The sequence below is a fragment of the Temnothorax curvispinosus genome, unplaced genomic scaffold (assembly GCF_003070985.1).
Source record: "Temnothorax curvispinosus isolate PA1 unplaced genomic scaffold, ASM307098v1 QBEX01006326.1, whole genome shotgun sequence".
Taxonomy (NCBI): domain Eukaryota; kingdom Metazoa; phylum Arthropoda; class Insecta; order Hymenoptera; family Formicidae; genus Temnothorax; species Temnothorax curvispinosus.
Window position 1 is genome coordinate 1,283,249 of NW_020216106.1, and position 20,444 is coordinate 1,303,692.

The following is a 20,444-nucleotide window of genomic DNA, read 5'->3' on the forward strand; positions in this document are numbered from 1 at the left end:
TGTGTTTCTTATTTCTTTATTAATATAAATAGAAGTACAGCAATATTCGCTGATATCAATATCTATTGATTTAACTACTTCAGCCTGACGCTCAGCATTAGATTTCTCAATCCAATTTCCGCTACTTTCAACTTTGCCAGTGAAAAGTAAATCTAGAATGAAAATATTCTTGCTCTTTTCTATCTTTGCTTCAAATATATATTTCTATCTTGCTTCAAACATAATTCTAATATGAAATTTTATCTTTTTTTTTTTTAAGGAACCTCCGTTCCAATGTGCAACACTAGCCACTGACGATTTCGGCGTATGCGTGAAGTTCAACGATGTAGCACGATTTTTCACGGAACGACCTGTTGATGAAGTATGGGGTGGTTCTTCCTTGCCTGTATTTTGTTGCTCTCCTTATGCGGTAAGTACTAAAAGCACAATTCAGATTCTTCAGATAGAAGAACATGTATATATTATCTAATCTTTTACGATTACGTATTTGCAATCAAAAATTCAAGCGGCACCAAGAACAAAACAGTGACATAGGTTTTGTACGGAAAAAGCAATTTCCGTGATGATAACTCGCTCAATCTCGATACAGATTGCCGCAGACTGATCCTAAATTATACTTTGTTTAAATTTATCGATTTTCTATTCGTGGTTAGACTTTTGATGTTATTCCTCGTACCGTGACGATCAAAATTTTAATCTGCAGTATAAGCAAAAGAAATTTCCTTCATAAAACTTGCATTCTTCATGCCGCTAACTCGATTCTGCATTAAGGGTGCTGCGAAACCGTCAATCACATTTTTCGCAAACCTGACGGTAAATTAATTTTTTTACGTTATGTTAAAAGAAAAAGAGAGCCCTTTTGACACTCTTGGCACGAATGCATGAAACTGGCACTTAATAATCGTTGATTCACGTTTCAGTTGAAATTATATTGTATAATTAAATCCTCGGCGCGCGTGAAATACGAATCTAAGTATGTACTTAAATCTTTTGAGAAATAGGTAAAGCAAACTCGGAATACTGATGAGCGCATTTAAGTAGCTGCAAAATTATATAGAGTATTAAAATTAAAAGTTACAATCACAAGCAAGTTTGACGATAATATTATTAGCACACACAATATCGTTTACAATGAGCGGAGTGTAAAATGCAATTTTGAAATAAATTTTGATGTATAATTGCGCATATAGTTTGTGTTCATATTTTCTGAAAAGTGAATTAAACGATTTACGTGCGACTCATACGTTTCCTATATTTTGCACATTTTTTTTAATTTAAAAAGGAGCCCATTAATTGAAAAATTATATACTATTAGTTTTATATTTATTTTAACTAAAGATTCTTAACGCTTACATGTAATTTTTATATATTCTATATTTATGTGTCAAAATTCTGTTAAGAATTTCTGATTCATAAAAGTAAATCTGAATATCTATCGTCTGCGTCACATTGAAAAGACACGGTTCGCTAAATTCGTTTTGCAAAAAGAACGCAACAAGTTTAGCAACCATCAGTGAACCTCAATACTCTCGTATTCAAAGGAACAGAATTATTGAACAGACAAAATTGGTATTCCTAGTATTTTTCTCTACGTAAAGAGCAAACCTCGCTTTTCTTTCCATGTTTATTATTCTCGAAAATCAAATATCAAGTAGTATAATAAAACTGATTCTGATGTTTTTCACAATTCTAACTACAATTGATATTTAAATATAAATATTTCGATATCAGAGAAAATGTATATAAAACGCAATATAAAATAAAAATCTTTTTCTCATTTATTTAATATTCTATTATTTATCGATTTTATATATCGTTGGAGAGACTTTAACGCGAAGAAATTTTTGTAATTAAAATGATAGATGGGCGTGTCGTGGGGAGTATTACAGACATTCAAACATTGCAGTCTTTTTCCTCAAATGACAAATTCATTACGCTCACTTAAATATAAAGGAGTAAATACACTAAGGAACAAACAGTTATCTGTTTATAAATTTACTAGAATTTAATTGCAATATTACTCAGAGATAATGACAAATATAATTATTGTTTAATACATTATATTAATTGTGCAATTATAGAGTTGTGTAATTAATAACTACGTAATTATAACAATTTAGCATATTCAACAAAATTATATTTGTAATTATAGAATTTCGATTTATTTCTATCTCTTTATCGTTATAATCGCCATCGTCCGTCCACACTGACAATGAGTGGTGCTGAAAATGCGATTCATCATTCATCTCTGTAAATTGGTCGTCAATCCATTTACATCAATGTCACTCCTCGACCCAATAGCGGATTGAAAGCCTCTCCACCTTTAAGTGTATGCATTAGTTGTGAGTTAGGTACCTCGCCGATATAGAGAGAGGAAAATATCACTTTGATGCTTTTACAATCTTGATCCGTTGTTATTGAATTGTTTCCTGTCTTCTATTGATTACGATTATCCGTGATCGTTAATTGAAGGGGATAATCGGGAATAATCGATAAAATATTAGTGGAAACCTATCTCTCCATCGCGAACTTAGCGAAGCAGTTTATATGATCCTCTGATCTCTTAGCATATTCACCTACCTGAAAAATCCTTCGCATGGATACCTTCTGCTCCATTACACCGCTCCTTCGCATATCTAACGCTAAGATCGATTCTCTCAGAATTCTAATGAGACTTATCCTATATGTATGTTTGCGCACATCGAACAGCGCCGGCTTTGGATAGATCGATTTCTTAAGTGAGATATTTTTTCTTACTGTAAAGTAAAACTGTTAAACATTATATATATTATTTATAAGATCGAACATTAGATCAAAAACAGTGATTTATCAAAGAAATACATGAATTTTTTTCACTCACACATGCAGTTTGTAGTCTCCCGAAGAATTTAAATCAAAGAGTAAAAATAAAGTCAACCATCAGACATCATCTTTTTGAAATAACGACTATAAGTATTATAATGATTAATTATTATAATTGCTGCAGCTCTCTTTATTCCGAATGACTTTCGTTAGATATGTGAAGGTAGACGAATCGGAGGAGGAGTGCACAATCCACCATAAAACCCCCATTGATCGATCGAACGTGAAGCGATAGTTTAACGGCGCGCACGCCCTACTCTGTCCATTTCATGCTGCTTCCTGGGAATTTCCGGGTTGGACGAAAAAGCGGCGGGAGCGCCGATGCCACAGAGTACTGGGAGCGGCCACGGTCAACCGCAGGCCGGTTCGTCGCCGAGCACCCCGGGCCCCGGCGGCGGTGTTTCTACCGGTGGTGCTACCGGAAACGGCGTCGGCGGCGTCGGTGGCGGAGGAGCTACCGGTTTCTCCACCGGCGCTGCCGGGGCTGCCTCTTTCGGTCTCGGTGTTACCGGTGGGGCTATCGGCGGTGGGATAACCGGAGGTGGAGCCGGCGGCGGTGCCGCTGCTACCGGGACCGGCTATGCCAACAAGGGGCCCGCTCGTCGGGGTCGAGGTTGGCGCGATTGGCGTCGCGGCGATCCCACTCTCATCAAGGGCCTGTGGAAGTCAAAGGGTCCTCTAGGTAACAAATTCACGCCATTCTTCCCTGCTTGTGATCCACATTGTTCGATGTATAAATGTATGTGTTTGTGAAACGGTATTGCGTGATGGAATCTCAAATCGCTGATATTTTTCTTAAGATTTTGTCGTGTCGCAGAGACTTTGGAGTCATTAGTAGCGTGACTAGGCTCTGCATTCGTGAAATGTGAATTCGAATACGATTTCAAAGTTTTTATTTTCCTTTCATTTCTGTTTTGACTTATAGAGATTTCCCACAGACATGATATTTGTAAGGCTTGTTGCTAATTATTCTCGCACTATGTCTCGTACACTTCTTATGTAACCGTTTACATAGAGATATAATAGGCTTGGTTTATAATCGTGTTATTTTTGCTATAATTAAATCTGCTATAATTAAAACCTTGCATGAATGTATTTTAAATTTAGCAGGCAGCTTCACGCTTTCTTTGCTTCACGTATGTGATTAATTTTTAAACGTTACATACATCTAGAACTATAAATACTTACAAACTATAAACGCCACTAATATCAAATAGTTCACACTTGTAAATATTTCGCTTGTGAAAACCAACGTCATCGTAAATTGTACACGCGCATATGACGGTGACATAACGCGGATTTACAATTACAATTTATATCATATGCTCGTCGACTTCCATGTTCATGGCCTCAATTTGTTGAGAAAAGTTTTTTTGGTTTGGCATCTCGGCGTAACAGCATCTGCCACAAAATCTCATATCATGATAGTCGAACCATAAAGCACGACTTTTGGCGTGGTTTTGCAATTTTATGGAAGATAGTTTGCCCGCCCGCGGTTACGTGTACGCTTGAATGCTACGTAAGAAATTTTTCGTACATGTCGGTATAATTATCGAAATCTCAAACGGAGTCACGCCTACGCTTATCGTAATCTTCCTATTCTTGAAGTAAAACTTTTCAAATTGAGATTTATACGCATTATAGATATAGATAATGCATATTCATTGTTCAAAGTTCAATCATATCGCCGCGCTGCACGAGTTCAATTAAGTTATTACAACGGAAGCTCGAGCATGAAACTAGAATCATTTAGCAAATCGGATTAGACTCTAATTAATTATACGCGGACGCGTTTGAATTTCACGGGAGAATTTTTTATCGCCTTTTTATCGTGAGCGAACATAACACATGATGGCAATACGCTTTGTTTTTCTGCTGCTGCCGCGAGTACCAGTCGTTCACCTGCCTCGGTGCCAGTATAGGGATAATAATGGCGACGGCTGTGAAAAATTCATGAAACGAACAAACGAAACGGTATCGTTTTTCTTATGTCCTCCGTTGGCTCAAGCCTGTGTTTTAACTTTCAAATACGATCCTGGCCAAGAGCCTCCTTCGCTTTGGAAATTTCAAATTTTCATCGCAGATTAGGTCCCTATCGAACCGCAAAGTTCCCTGACATCTAAAGTTGCTCGATTTCTCGAAAAAAATTAATAAACATGTAATACAATAGGTTAATTGACAAAAAATAAGCAATTTTTATGTCAAACTTGTAAGTTGCATGTATCTTTGTATTTATTTATAAATTAGCCGCTGATATTGTATAGCCTGAAATTAATTTTATAATTGTCATTACAAAAGTATTTATGAAATTATGCATTAAAGTATCAAAATGAGAGAAATTATTTTATATTAAGTAAATCAATTTCTTCTTTTTTTCTTATAACAACACTGCTAGAGAAACTGATAACATTTCGTAGGCATATATTATGCTTGCATAATATTATGCTTGCATAATATATGTTGAATTATAATATATTGTATTAATGTGTTAACATTTTGTTTTTATCGAGTAATCAACGAATTTACAATCCGCCAACCAAACAATCGATTTGTTAAACGCCCAATTAATTGAAATTCCAAAATGTTACTGATCGATATACTATACAATTACTACGGTTCTAGTTTACTATCTAAATTAACTAACTTGCTCGCATCTCTCCTGGGCCCATTACAATAAACGAAAAACATTTACGTCGAACAGTTATATATAAAAGCGATTTTCGGCTTTCTATGTGATTTTTTTCCACGTAACTACATTTTTTACTGGGTTTATTTGATTTTGCTGTGATTTTGCAAACTCCATCGTGCATTTCCCCGAGCGATGTGTACATACGTCTGACGTAATTAATTCAATCGTACCGTATACGCATACTCGAGATAACAAATTATACCTGAAGGGGTTGAAGCAACAAGCATGCATTAGCACCTAAGCGACGTGCGCACTGGTGATCCTTCCACAATGCATGCGACCTTTCAGCCCTGCAGCCGTTGAGCAAAGATGCTTAATTATCTCCTTGACCGCACGCACGTTTGAAGCACGTGGTACGTGTCGAGTGCGTTTTACGAGCACGTTTCGTGTTCTGTATGTAAGCAGATTCACTGGGACAGGCGGAGATCTACATCATCGTGGCTCTTTTGATCGGGTTCTTCACCGTGGTGATCGGTTGCTGGCTATCCGACAATTGCTGGTCGCCGGAACCGGAAGGGGTTGTCACCCTCGCATAGCCTAGTGCCGACTTCCGTTCCTCCAGGCGATAACAACTACTACGACGCCCCTCCTACAGGATTCTTCAGGACCTCGGCCGCTATTCGGATCATCGTAATAACGCACCCGGCAACGCCAGCGGCAATCATCGACCGTTGCTCGACATCAATGACAATGACACGCTGTTGCGCGTATGAGAGCCACGCACGCGACACCAACCTCATCGAAGAGGTATCGCTCGATCAACGGCATCCGCGAACCAACCTCCTTCGCAAGTTCCTATTTCACAAAAGACGAGCTTTCGAGCAGGGTCGGTTCTTGAGCACCAAAAAGAGACGTCTGAGAAGGAAATAAAATTGAACGAACGAACTATGAGATTTTTCGCTCTGTATCACATATCGATTCTCAAAGTCGCAAGAATACGAAATTTGCTTGTCGTTTCCACAATGACAATCGAAAATTGACGTATTGGATTAAACTAAACGAAAAGATATGTTGCGATATTTCGTACGAAGCGGATGATGGTGTAGCTTATTTTATTCCATCGAGATGATCTCCAAGACTGGCTCTGCAATTGTAAGTCAGTTTCGTTCGCCTCGTTATAAACGATGGAAGAGATTTTTTTTAACCTAATGAGAAATATGTATACGCATAGCACGTTTTGATTCGAACCCAGTCGGTTCTATTAGAGATATTGTACGTTCTATTATATATATATATTTAATCGTTAATTTAATTAATGCCTAATTAATCGGGCATTAATTGCGCGTTGTTATGGAGTCCGGAGTACTCGCGATGAATATCAATATTGAGGCTATTATCGCTTGTTACGCAATCAAGGGACAAGCTCTCAGACTTGGATAATTGATTCCTCTTGAAGCAAGGTACAGCATTAAGGGAGATCTGCCTGATAATAGACGTCGAAAGAGAGAAAGAGATCTCTGAAACATCTTGAATCCATTTTTTATTTAATACAAACGCCATTTGTTATAATACACGTCGAAATATATGAATGAATCAACGTTCTCAGTCCATCTTTTTACTTCTTTTGCGATCAGGAAATCTCGCCAACTATTAAAATTCCCAAACGCGACTCCGAAGATTCGTTCTCAATTTTTATTTGCGAACTCGCAGATTTCTACATGAAATCTTTGACTCGAATGGCCTTTATGACCGGCAGAATTGCGTTTTCCAATTTTAAGGTGAGGTAAAGTTTGAGAACCTCCGTCTCTCCCCTTCCGTTCGGACATCCGGTCGTGAAATTCGATCGTGTTTCCCACGTTCGTATGCACGAATGGAACGGATGGATTACGGGAACGACAGGAGCCAACGAAGTTCTTATTGCGATAATACGCGAAGTTGCTGCATCGGACGGCGACGCGCCGGTGGCCGCAACTTCGTTGCGGCCGTGCGCAAAGTCCGAAATGGGTCAACAGCCGTGGTCACCCCTCGCTCACCCTCGCTCACCCTCGCTGAGAGCTCGCAACATCATTAAAGCGCATCGTATCGAGATGAGCGGTGAGAAACGCGCTCGCCGACCCTCTGTGCAAGCTGCCTGTAGCGTGGATAACGACTTCGCCCACATGTCTTAATCATCATGTTGCACGTTTATGACGTCGACCGCGAACCCGTCGGGGACTGTTCTGATCCGTAGTTAACTTTCGATGAACCCTGAGCGAGTTCCCGTCCGACATTTTCTCGAATTTCGACGCTGTTCTATATTAATTTTGTCATTAATTTCTCAACAGTCATTAATTGCTTCGCCCATTGCTTCATTATCATATCGTATCGTTAGAAGATTGCTTTTCTCTTCTTGTACATCGTCACCGATGAAATTTGATGAGTTCTCGTGTAATGTTTGAACTTTATTACTTTCACTTACAATTGAAAATGCAGCAATAATTGTGTATTGAAAGCGGTTGATACATTTTCTAATGTCAATCTGATATATGTATTCTAGCAATTACGAAAAATTCTTATGTCGGACATGGATTGCTAGAAGAGTTACTAATTACTTACTAATTTTAGATAAACAAATCAAATCGTATAATGATGATATTCAATTCTTTTTTACCAATACCAAAAATTGACCTAATCTGATATTCCTACACGAATATATCGTATATCACGTATGATTCGCTAGAATTTATTTACGTTATCAGATATCAATTACCTCGTTACTTACTTCGTTACTGGAGCGATTAAAATATCTTTATAGGTGTATATCGGTTATACACTTAATCGAACTATAGGAGTTGTTAATTACTACCCTATAGAGCTGTAGGATCGAGTATTGACTTAACGACGTCGGGGATGGCTCGGTACGATGAACTGAGGATGCCGAGACCGTATTGGTTATACTTTATAGCACACCTTATATACGGTGCGTATTATGCACCAGATATACTAGAATTGTTTGAACAATAATACCGTTGTATTAATCCAGTAAACGAAATACAATTGACGATTGTTGACAACTTTCAGTTGACAGCTCAATGAACATATTCTTGCGACCCATGCTTTGTTCTAGAACTCGGTATATTTTTAATAATAAGTTTTACTGTTCCTTTATTATCTCAGTAGATTTTTAATTTAACTTTTAATCCGATTTTACTATATAAAACATTTATTGACACTTTTTTCTATTCATTAATTCGTGTCGAGATTTTAACTTAATGAATGATTCGCTGAAATTTTCTTTACAACGATGCTGTTATATCTTGAAGATACGTTTTTTTAACTTTAATAAATTAATAATGTACCTGATGGTAAACACATATTGCAAGCTCTAGATCGCTTGATTAACTCTCAATGGAATCACTGCAACGGCAATAATACGTATCTAGGAAAATGCCGCGTTGCGAAAGAGAACGAATCTTGTTGACAAGATATCCGTATGATCGTGGTTTCTGCTACACGGTTTTATTAGCCAGGACGACGATGAAATCGGGTTAGTGAAAAAAATAAACCGCGAGCCGTGCTGGTTTCAGGTGTAAATGTCTCTAAGCGACTCATTTCAGAGAATCCAAATCTTTACAATATAAATGTCACATAATTGTGGGAATGGATTTACACGAACAAAAATAACAAACAAAATGCGATTTAGTCAAATCCACGGTTAAAATAAAAGAGGCGAAACATACTTCGTGAAGTTTCTTTATTAATTATTTAAACGGACATAAATCTAACTAATACTGCAATATCTACATTGATTTAATATTTTTTTTTTATTAATTACACGTCACAATTTAATCAGTTCTTTTATTATTAAGAAGAGATTACAAGAATCTATTGTGAATTAATTATTATAAATGTTACTTTTACTTAACGCGATGCCGAAACAAAAAACAGTAGAATTTTTTAAATTAAGTCAGTTTTCCAAGTTGACAAAAATTTGTGTGTAAGTCTATTCAAATCGTTTCGGAAAACGCTGGATTTCCAAAAATTTTATATAGTCGGCACCGATGAATAAGCGATTAAATACCGCGAGACTTTTTTTCATTCAGGAACTTGCAGCGAATCGCGACATGCTAATATCGCGTTTTCGCGCTAACTGAAATATTGGAAAAATTCCGCGGTGTCACGTAGACTTGACGCACTCGGGTATTTGCGAATGCATGCGTGTGACGTAAACGCGAAACAACGAACAAGATGCAGATATCTAGATGCGTGGCACGACAGTAGCAGACAGTACGATATATCACGCCATTCGAAAGGGACGCGATCGCTGTCGAATCAACCGTCCTGCTTTTTTTTCTTTTTTTTCCCCCGCATATTGTCCCGTGCGGGACTAGCGGGCCGCATTGACAGGCTAATTAACCCGGAAACCTCTCCACAGCTTCCTCTGCGCCGCGTTTATTTTATCTGTCGCTCGAGCCCGCGGGCACGTATACACGCACGTTTGATCGATTAATTGAATTTTGATGCGCTCCGACAGGCGACTGATGATCTCAAAGGGTAAAAAAATTACGTTTCGGACTGAAATTTCATTAAAATATTAAAAATATACGACAGTCGCATTAAATCCTTAAATCCGAAGAGAGACGGGCAACATGCATTTTTCTTTGACGTCGAAATATAATGTTAGAAATGAATCTATCGTGAAAAAATGGTAATGATAATGCTGCCGGGCTTTTTGGAAAAAATTCGTTATTCGTTGATCTCATTTATTTTTACATGTTTTATTCAGAAGTATTTGCTTTACCATGAAACAAAGCGTAGTATAATTTACTTTTTATATCACTATCAGATCATTGAGAATTTACATTACCTAGATCATTTTTGTGAAAAGATTGATATGTTTATTTTAAAAATCTTTTCAGATTTATGTATATAATAGAATATATTTTTATTCTAATTTGACATTTTCAATTTGTTCGTTTGTTTTATGTGTTTATTCGTGATAAAAGTGCAATACGATTTATTGTTAGTTTTGAAATCTTACAATAAATTGCGATATACGTTAATACCTCTATATTATCTCAGCTGTCTAAACTATCTTTATAGAAAGATCAATATTTTTATTTGAGAAAGTTCAACCTCTCTTAAAAATATACGTAACAAAATAAATTGCAATTCTGTGTATTTCAATTCGAGTATGACATTTTCGACCTGCTTGTTCAGCAAAGATCGTCGAGCATGCAGCGCGGAATGTCTCGACGGTATCCGAAAGAGCTAACAATCGGGACCCGCCACCGGGGCTCTTCCGCCGATGAAGATCCCGGTGGCGTTTCCAGCAGGCGACGTGAATTATAGCGGACGGTGTGGCCAGTGCGAACCGGATACGATCGTCGCTGTACCCGTGCTCACGTATCCGCGCGAGGGTGAGAGCGTAACGCGCGGGTTTGCTGGCACGAGTCGCGTGCTTCGTAAATCACTACGGACAGTGGTACCGTCGCGTCGGTCCCTCGCGTACTCGCGCATATGCTTGCCGAACACGCTCGGACAATGCGCGTTCCGCGCGAACTGCCCTGTGGTCCCTGATGGTCTCGGTCAGATAGCCCAAGTCCAGGAATCCTCCCCGAAGCGGACCGCGACGCGCGATTGCTCATTCCGTCTGACATCCGTAATCCTTCGCTAGAAAGGGAGATTATTAGTTTCCGTTAGGGAATAAATATCTTTTTTTGCTACCCTTTGGAAAGCGTAGGCTTCGAGTACGGGTTTATCGAGCGTCTTTGACATGTGGAAAAAACTTGATTCGAATATACGTGAGGAGACCATTTATAAAAGCAACTGTATTAGTATGCTACATTTGCAAGCGAATGGAACTTTAGGAATAGAAAATACGCAACGCATATATATTTTTAGTTTTAAATTTGCGTTGAAAAGTACTCAAGTGTATCAACAACTGAGCTTCAGATTGAAGCAAAGTTTTAAATTACATAAAGAATAAATTTTTGTTATATGCACCTTTGAAATTTTCTCCACCGAATGAAATGTAAAAATGTTTCGTTTCAATTTTGCGAAAGCGGAAACGGTTATAAATCCCATATACTTGCAAATTTGGTCTTACTATTTCAGCTACTTATTATGGAAATCAGATAGAATATACATTCATAGAAACCAAGGTGCTAAAATATAATTTGAAAGAGAAATAATTACTAATTCATAAAGCAAAATTTAAGTCAGATAAGCGATTTGGAAGTTGAGTAATCTATATAGCAATGCGAAAGTGATTTCAAAAAGTAAAATGGCAGGATCTTGTATAATAAATGTATCAGGTATACGTTATTTCGTAGTATATAAATCAACTTTCGTTAAATTATCTTGCGGCTTACGTCAAATTTGCTTTGAAGGCTTGCGAGATGTGCGGCGGAGGAGTGTAGAGGAAGGAGATATGATAAATTGGGGATACAAATTGCTGGGCTCGATTACTATCTACATAACTTGGTTGATTTATCGACAAAGGAGCAATCTCTTGATGTCGGGGTGATTATTATAAATTATCCAAACATTACGGATATATTTATCTTAGATTTCTCTTTACTTTTCACAATAAATCTAACGTGAACAGAAGTAGGGAATAAAGCTTAACAAGCGAAGTAAAATTTCTGTATAGATGTAGGTCGCGATTGAGATCTTTCGATTTGTCGAGCAATGGCGAGCGACTGTCTGCAATGTTCGCTCGCACAATTGCCAATGCTTTCAAACCCTGCACATAAAAGGAAATAATAGCTGCATGAAGACTGACAACTGCAGAAGTGCTGCGATTCAAATCGCAGTTCGATTAGTGACGCAATGCCGAGGGAAGACTTTGTAATGTTACCAATTATTATTAGATGCGAATGCAATTTTTGTGCGATTCGATTACACGCAAATTTCCCTTACATTCTATTTCTTTACAAATTTTTACGAAAAACTTCCGTAACGTTCCACAAGTACAAAGGCTTGAATTAATATTGCAATACCAGATAACTTTGCATTATTCTATAAAAGAAATTGATTTGAGAATTTTTAGGATCATCTAAACCAGTAATTACAAATTTTTATTTCTATGTCTAAAAGCTCGCTATGTATTTACTTGTTTTTAACGATGAGAATTTCAAATGTGCGGATTTGGCGTAAAAATTTATTCTTACAGAACTAAAAATCAACTGACAATGAGTAGTTGTATCGCGACGAATTTTCGCAAAATAAGCGCAACGAACCAGGGATGAAAAGAGTCGGGCGTTTTTAGACTACCATGGGGCAGCGACGAACAAAAACGCGGAAGTAAATGCGCGCCGGATAAGAATAATAAAGGCAAACGGGAACTCAGGATGCAAGTCGACCGCGTTCGCGAGTCTCCCGATTCAAGCAACGGTGAACGCCGCTTGCCGCGATCGTTACATAGTAATTGCGACAAGAAGTTGTCTCGAAAGAAATCGCCGTGCTTGGTGGCGGGGTCCTTGCGAGAGGGATGGAAAAGAAATCCCTCGTCCGGAGGCGGCTCGTCGTTGTTACTTATCTGGACCGGAAGTTTTCCTCGCGTTCTCAGCGAGCGCGGGATCTTTTTTGCGAGGCGCGACTTCTAATTTCGATCGTCGGGACCACGACGCGAGTCGAGAGTTTCGCCAGCGGATAATTCGTTGCCGCGAGTCAAATAGCAGCGAGACTAATCCGCAAAAGTGTCCTCGTGGAACTAACGTTAACGTGGAGGAGCATCTCGGATCTTGTATTCGATCGCGATGGTCGAATACGCTCACTCGTTGCCGGAGAACGTTCTCAATCGGCTTTGCCTGCACGAAACGTGCGTATATCCGCTCTTCAGGTAGAATTCTAGTTTAGCTAAAGATTTTCTCCTCGCAAGATCGCGTAGGTATTAGTGTGAACGTACTGTGTATATTATAAGTCGCTTATTCGGCGAGCAATGGAAATCCGGTTATTATCAAACGTTTCCGACAGACGCGAATATTATCTGAAGAGCTGTCTCAGTGTGTGTTAGGGTTTTGGAGAAACAAGTCTACAATGCTTTTGAATATACGCGTAAATGAATTTTCCAGTTAAATGAACTAAAGAAAAAAATATGCGAAAGTAGGATACGCCTATACGACACAACTTGGGATCAAAAAGCAAAAGACACAAGCGACATTCCATATCTAACAACTTTTTTAGTATTTCATGTAGAAACAGAAATTTCGAGTTTATGCGTAACTGTTCTTGTGAGGCAAATCGAGATTTATCCGCGTGATCTTTAACTGAGTTGCGTTCTATATGTGTTCGAGTGCAGTAAAAGAAGAAAAAATTGATATCGCGCGACTTTTATAGTGGCATGCTTGAATTTTTCAGATATAAAGGGTAGTAAAAACCTTCGCATGCTTTCGCGATCAAACGCGCGCAATTACTATGCGAACTGAGCCCTTCACTATGCGTACTTTGCTTCGCAGTATGAAGATTGTTTTATAGATAGCAGCATGGAATATCGTAACGATTCGGTTCGTATTTCGTACGTAACGCTGTACGGAAGGAGATAAGATTAGAACAATGTTCCATGCGTAGCTGGCTCAAATAGGTTCATAGTTTATGACACGCACGTCGAATGCGAGATTTTACTGACACGATAAATTCTTGATTTATATCGCTCTTCGATGGATATTTCTGGACGTGCCACCTCTTCTGTCTTTCTAACTTCAGAAATATACGTTGGAATGATTTTATTGTTTCATTATCGCGGAAGTTTAAACGAAACTATTACTTTTTTTACAATTCTAATTTCAAAGGCATTTGTGATTGCCCATTTGATAATAAATAGGCGCGAGATAAAAGAGGCAGTTAAATATCATTACAGAATAGACATTTAGACACGTGTACATCGTTCATACATAAATTTCGAGAGGCGTTTTTTCACGCTTCAAACGACCAGTCTTTTGCTCTCACTTGTAGTCCACTTGTAGCAAGTTCAGCAACTACGCTGAGCCACATTTAGAACCGTCAGATTCTCGCGAAAGAAGGTAAATCCAGGTGAGAGTCTGGAATACCGAGCATCTCAGACAGTGAGAGATAGTAACGAACTTCTCGCCCCGTTGGGAGTGCCAAAAGCTGCGTTTCTCAATCGCATCTTATACCGCGCGATAAATCGCGGTTTTGTCTTTCTTTTTAAACAAAATTGAATTTTAAGAGAATTGCGCGTTCGAGATAAAAGAGAATAGTACGTATCTTGCCTCGCGCGTCATGTTAAAATAATGCTTTTTATTTACGCGAACATAAATATCGTCTCTCGCTCTGTCTGTTTACTCTATGATACATCTAACTTTTGACATATCGGGTTCGATACGCGATTACACATAATGCAAGCTTGACAGTTATGTAGGTGCGATTTTGCTTTGCCGTTCTTTATTGTTTACATTTTAATTATTTGCGCTCAATGGCACAGACCGCTCATTATCTCGTTCATTTAATGCACACGCAAGTGATGATATTATTACTATTTTAATTTCCGCAACTGGTGCATTGCAATCAGTTTAGCATGATTTCTAATAACCGAAAATATTTAACTTATATAACAATCTTATTTTCAATCTTGTCTGGATAATATTGAGATCTAATATGTGACTTTCTATAATTTGAAATGAATTTTTTAAAGCTTTAAATTATTTACTGAAATTTAGAATTCGACGAAGAAAAAATAAAATTTTTCTGAAATAACATTATTTATGATGTATGATATTTTGGTTAATGCGGAGAATAAACCGCATTTCTCATATTTTATAGATGGAACGCGTAGTCTGTTTTTTCAAAAGTTATTAAAATTTGCAATATCGTATCCTGTAAATTTCATTTATTTTTCAATCTCTCTAACACGGGCTTTATTCGATATTTTTTACATCGGCGCGGAAATACTGCGTAAAGGTTAAATGTCGTTTCCATTTTGTGTCTTTCAATCACGATATGTTGTATCAATACGAGCGATGGGTTAATTCAACGCGCGGAACACGTAAATAATCGATATACGATTAATATTTGCGACGTGTTTGCACTTTGGCATCCATTTTAACGGTCGATACTCGCATCGGCGCGGCGCAGCGCGGTGTGACGCACGTTACGTTTTTACGGACGACGAGCGTCGCTCGACGTCGCGAGCGTCGGCGTCGTGGTGTCATTATCTCTCGGAAAGTAATTGCTGTTCGTTAATGACGTCCTGTGCACCGTCCCGGCACAAAGGCGTCACTGGGAGGACGGGGTCCCGGCGACGTAAGGAGGACGATTATATATCGTAGATCGTTCTTCTGGAAATCGGATAGGCGTAATTAATGAACTTCCGACGAATTAAGGTGCGACGAATTCATTTCAAGCGGGAACAACGAACGCTATATCGACGGCGACACCCGCCGAGAAAACGACTCGTGTTTTTGGTGTCATCCATCTGTGGGAATCGGAAAATCGATGCTTCTTTGTGACACATCGGCGTATTCTTACCTCACTCGCTCTCATTTGAAATAACCGTATAATAGAAGTAATTTGATGTAAATTGCAATGGCAATGCGCGTTTTAATTTCGGATATTGAACCAGATAAACGTTAACAAATATAGAATTCAGAGGCATCGACAAATAATTTCTTTTGCCAATGGAAAATTCAAAATAATTCCCCTGGATAATTAATGAATCGGATATACTGTCCGATGTGGATATTAAGATCAAATATCCAAGTGCATATATTTGTAATTTATATTATTTTAAATAACGAGAGCGTGACCGTTATTGAGCAACTCTCTCGAATCGTAAAATACCCCTGCTAATGCGATTAATGTATCGGATTATATCCTCCCTTTGTGATTTATGCATTTCGTGGTGATACGATTAAAAGTTTTGCGATGCAACTAGGAAAGGATTTACAAACCGCCACCCGGAATTAATATCGGTTTTCGATTCCCGGCTATCATCCATTTGCGATCGTAGCGAGAGATCAATGTTACTCTAGACTTCAACCTGTTCGCGTGCGCTCGCAAACGCGACGCACGCGGCATCGTACATTAATAAAAGGTGATAATAACGTATTAAACTAAGTGGACCAACGTCTCAAAGCCACATATGGAAATTCTAAAAAGGGTCGTAGCATAGGGAGACCCGCTTGAAAGTGTTATAAGTGCATCGCGTTAACCAATCGGCCGATCGATCGTCCCTTGTTAATCCCCTTCGCGAAGAGCCATTTACACGATCGAAGCGATGACGTGTGAAAAAGTGACGATTGTCGAGGTAAGAGATTCACTTTAATGCGCGCTATTAGATTAAGTAAGTACAGTTTGGCAGATGAAAACGTTAAAGAAAAAAATGTATTGGACGTTAACAAAGTGGTAGATAAAAGAGAGCAAGAAAGTTATTAGAAATTAAAAATTTAATAATTTTAATACGTTTAATGAGATGTATGTTTAAGAATTCTAGATTTCAAATAAAGAAGGATATCATATATATTATGACATGCATGTTATGTTCTGAATTTCCAAAATGAGATCTATAAATGTTAGAAATATAAATTTTATAAATTTTGGATGTTAATGTAAAATTGTACATTGCTCTCTTAGTTTATTTTATTATTGATCAACTAATTCAGCACTGTATTATCTTCAATTGTATGTAATTACATAATATTAAATATTTTATCGTATTGAATCATACACAATTTTATATAATGTATAATAAAATATATCATTCCATCATGATCGTGCCTAAGTTTGCGAGACGACGTTGCGTTTTCCGCTTCAATCGGAGAAATGCATTACCGGTGCTGTATACAAGTTATGAGTGTCATGACTTGCAAATCTCCCCGCGATGTAACAAAGATTAATGCACTCGAACGCGAAACGTATTGTGATCGGACAGGCCGATTGGTTAATCGTTAATAGGCGTAGATAGTAAAATATCGATATCAGCTTGAGCTACATAACACGTACCACTGTCTAAAAAAATTAAACGTACGAAATATTTCCATAAATCATATACATATATAAATATACGTATATATATATTATATCTGTATTTATATACATGAGGCACTGCAATTTTTTTTTCTAATACGTTTTAAACTATCTTTTTATTCTCACGAGACGTTACCTTTTTTATATTTTTACTAAAGTACGAAACGATGCATGGTGTGTACACAGTGTTGTATGAACGCATCACGTAGACATCTCGACTAGATGAAAGTTGTATTCAGGACACTAGACTGAACGTATTATTATAAAAGGACTAGTCGTACTCTCTGGACGAATTTTATTTTTAAATTCTTCCTGTAATGCCGAAATGTAAAATGTGTATCATCTGGTCTGTATATGCTTGCCCCTCATATATAACGGTGTCACCAGTTTAATTAAGCTATTCGCTGTCATCTTTTTTTTAAAGATACAACCGTATGAAAAAATATAATTAAATAAATTAAATATTTCTATTAACAGTATTATTGACGATATGAAAACTCTAAGCGGTTTAATTTAAAAACCGATACACGTTTGTTTCGAAGGCGTACATACGCAAAAACATAATGGATACGCCGGATTGTATACCGTACAATTCGGACAATAATATTCCGCGAAAATTGTGTACAGAACACTGCCGCGAGTTATTGAAATAAAATGTTGGGAAAATAAAATTTACATTCTCCAATCAACTATATTTAATTCATTTTATTTTTTTAAATACATTCTACGAGAACAGAATGAGATATTGAAATTTCATATGAAGGCATCGTTTAGAAAAATCAGCCTGATATATAGATGGTAGTCCTCTGATAAAAAGATAATTAAATGTAAGAACCGCATTCGTCCCTTTGAAAAAATATATATATCTATAACCACCTTACAGTCGCATTCTCCATATAAAAATCCCATTATCCTGGTTGTAATAATTAATCTTTCAAGCACATGTAAAGGTGCCTTTAAGTTCCGCGTTTCACGCGTTGGCTTGGTTCACTTTTGTCTCCGTCTCTTAGAATATTAATGGCTCTTCCCAGAGCACAAAGACACGGAGACGATACGACGAACTTTTAAAGCGACTAATATCCTAACTTTTCTCAAATGAGTGATGCGCTTTTACATTCGTTTTTTTTTACTTACAATTATATGCACGTATTTTTGTTAAAATATTCACGTAAGTGTGTTATATATGACGCGGCGATTCGCGCTATGGATTTGGAAGCCAGTCATCGCATATAAATCATGTAAATTATGACGAATGATTTTCTATCAACGTTAGTGGGTAATGATAACATCGTTTCGGATAATATCGCTATTGATTAATTTTTTGAGTCACTGTCGTTCGAAAATAGTGGTCATTCCATTTTTGTCGATACTAACTTTTTGTGAGTCGAGATATGTTACCGATATTTGTAGATTTGCAGTGCAGCTCAAGTTAATATTTTTCGGAATATGGATAAATTATTTAACAACCAATTTATCTAATATTCTAATATTCTAATATATTAAATTTTCGCTGTTTTGTCGGTTGATATCGTCTCCTTTTATCGTTAAGTGTGTGAATCTTCAGCTTTGATATGCGATTGCCGATGTGCGTGCGATAATTAGCCGCGACGTCCATGTCTTTTGCTCACTCGGCGCAGCTGTAGCAGGTGTAAATATATTACATATATGTATACATACATATATTTTAGTGTGCATGTGCCTACTTCGTCTTATAGTTTGATACTGTTGTATATACGTGAACTGTATGTACCTCGAGTTACTGTAAAACACTTTAACTGTCAATTATATGGAGTTTTACGATATACACAAAACTTCGGCCAGCATAAATTACATACCGTAGGCATATACATACATATATACATGTACGTGTGAGTACGTAAGTATGCGTATAGTCGGTATATAAATGTGAGATGACGGCCTGTGCATAATTCTAAATTAGGTACATTTGAAGTAAGGCCCGTACGTATGTATTAATTAAAACGAAGGGAGAGATGTAACTTGATTCTAGGGAAAGAGCAGTAACTTCTAAGAGTATCGAGACGGGTAAAATACTGTCTCGTCCGCTAATTAATCCTAGAGTACACTCGAGTATACAAGATCGTACCTAGAACGCTAGTTTCGCAGGGCCTATTCTGTACTTGGATCCTTTCCGCGTCTTTGAACGCGTATATATCACAAGGTATTGTGAGTACAAATTGTACTGTACATTAATATTTCTTGTTAGTTTTTAATTGCTTTCTTTAGAATAAGTTTATTTTTTGGGAGGAAGGGAAGAGTTGGACAAAATTGGTAGACTCTGCTTCTGATACGATACAAATCCAGATACTTACCATCGCGCAAGAGAGTATTCGTATCTTTACAAATCCATCTTCCAACTTGTCTCTTTAAAAGTTTCACGGAGAGATCGCTGTGCTTTAGGAGATTTTACTCTTGCGTTGTAAAGGAGATATCCCGAAATAGTATTTTACTTGTTGACGATTATACGTATATGTAACCATTCGCCGTAACTCAAATATAGAGTTGAACGATATTAAACGAATTATTAAATCAAATGGTGATTACGATGTTTCAAACGATGTTGTCTTATTAATGTGCGCTTGGTCCTTTGTAGCTTGAAGTGTTCCTTAATTTCCAAGCGTCGGTTGAGGTAAGTTTTAGGGTGCCTTTGTGCTTTATTACGTTCCGCTGTATTTTATCTAAATAATCCGATATATTTATTTACAATATAAAACGATTATATATATGGATACATATAAATAATGTAAGAACATATCGATCGTATCATTAAACGTGCTCGTGTTATATAATATATATGCTTCCAAATATATATATTTTTTGTTTAAGATTTGATTTTCTCTGCATATGAATTTTATTCGTATTAATTGATTTTTATTAATTGATTGGTAAAGTTATATTACTTAGAAAAATATGATAATTATAGTGCGTATTTCTTAAATTTTAATCAAATATAAAAATATTAAGTTAA

At 37.2% G+C, this 20,444-nt stretch overlaps 1 protein-coding gene across 7 annotated transcripts in view; it reads left to right on the forward strand.

The window, feature by feature from the left end:
* The first annotated feature begins 359 nt into the window (after positions 1-359).
* The window catches only part of LOC112455765, a 169,427-nt gene continuing 149,342 nt past the window's right edge, over positions 360-20,444 (forward strand). For 6 of the 7 annotated variants that reach the window (XM_025017915.1, XM_025017919.1, XM_025017918.1 and 3 more), the window contains exon 1: positions 360-409. The gene's annotated coding sequence lies outside the window, so the exon portion shown is untranslated. Of the gene's footprint in view, positions 410-10,496; positions 16,740-20,444 lie in introns of those variants that run through there. The other variant, XM_025017916.1, reaches the window with a different exon arrangement.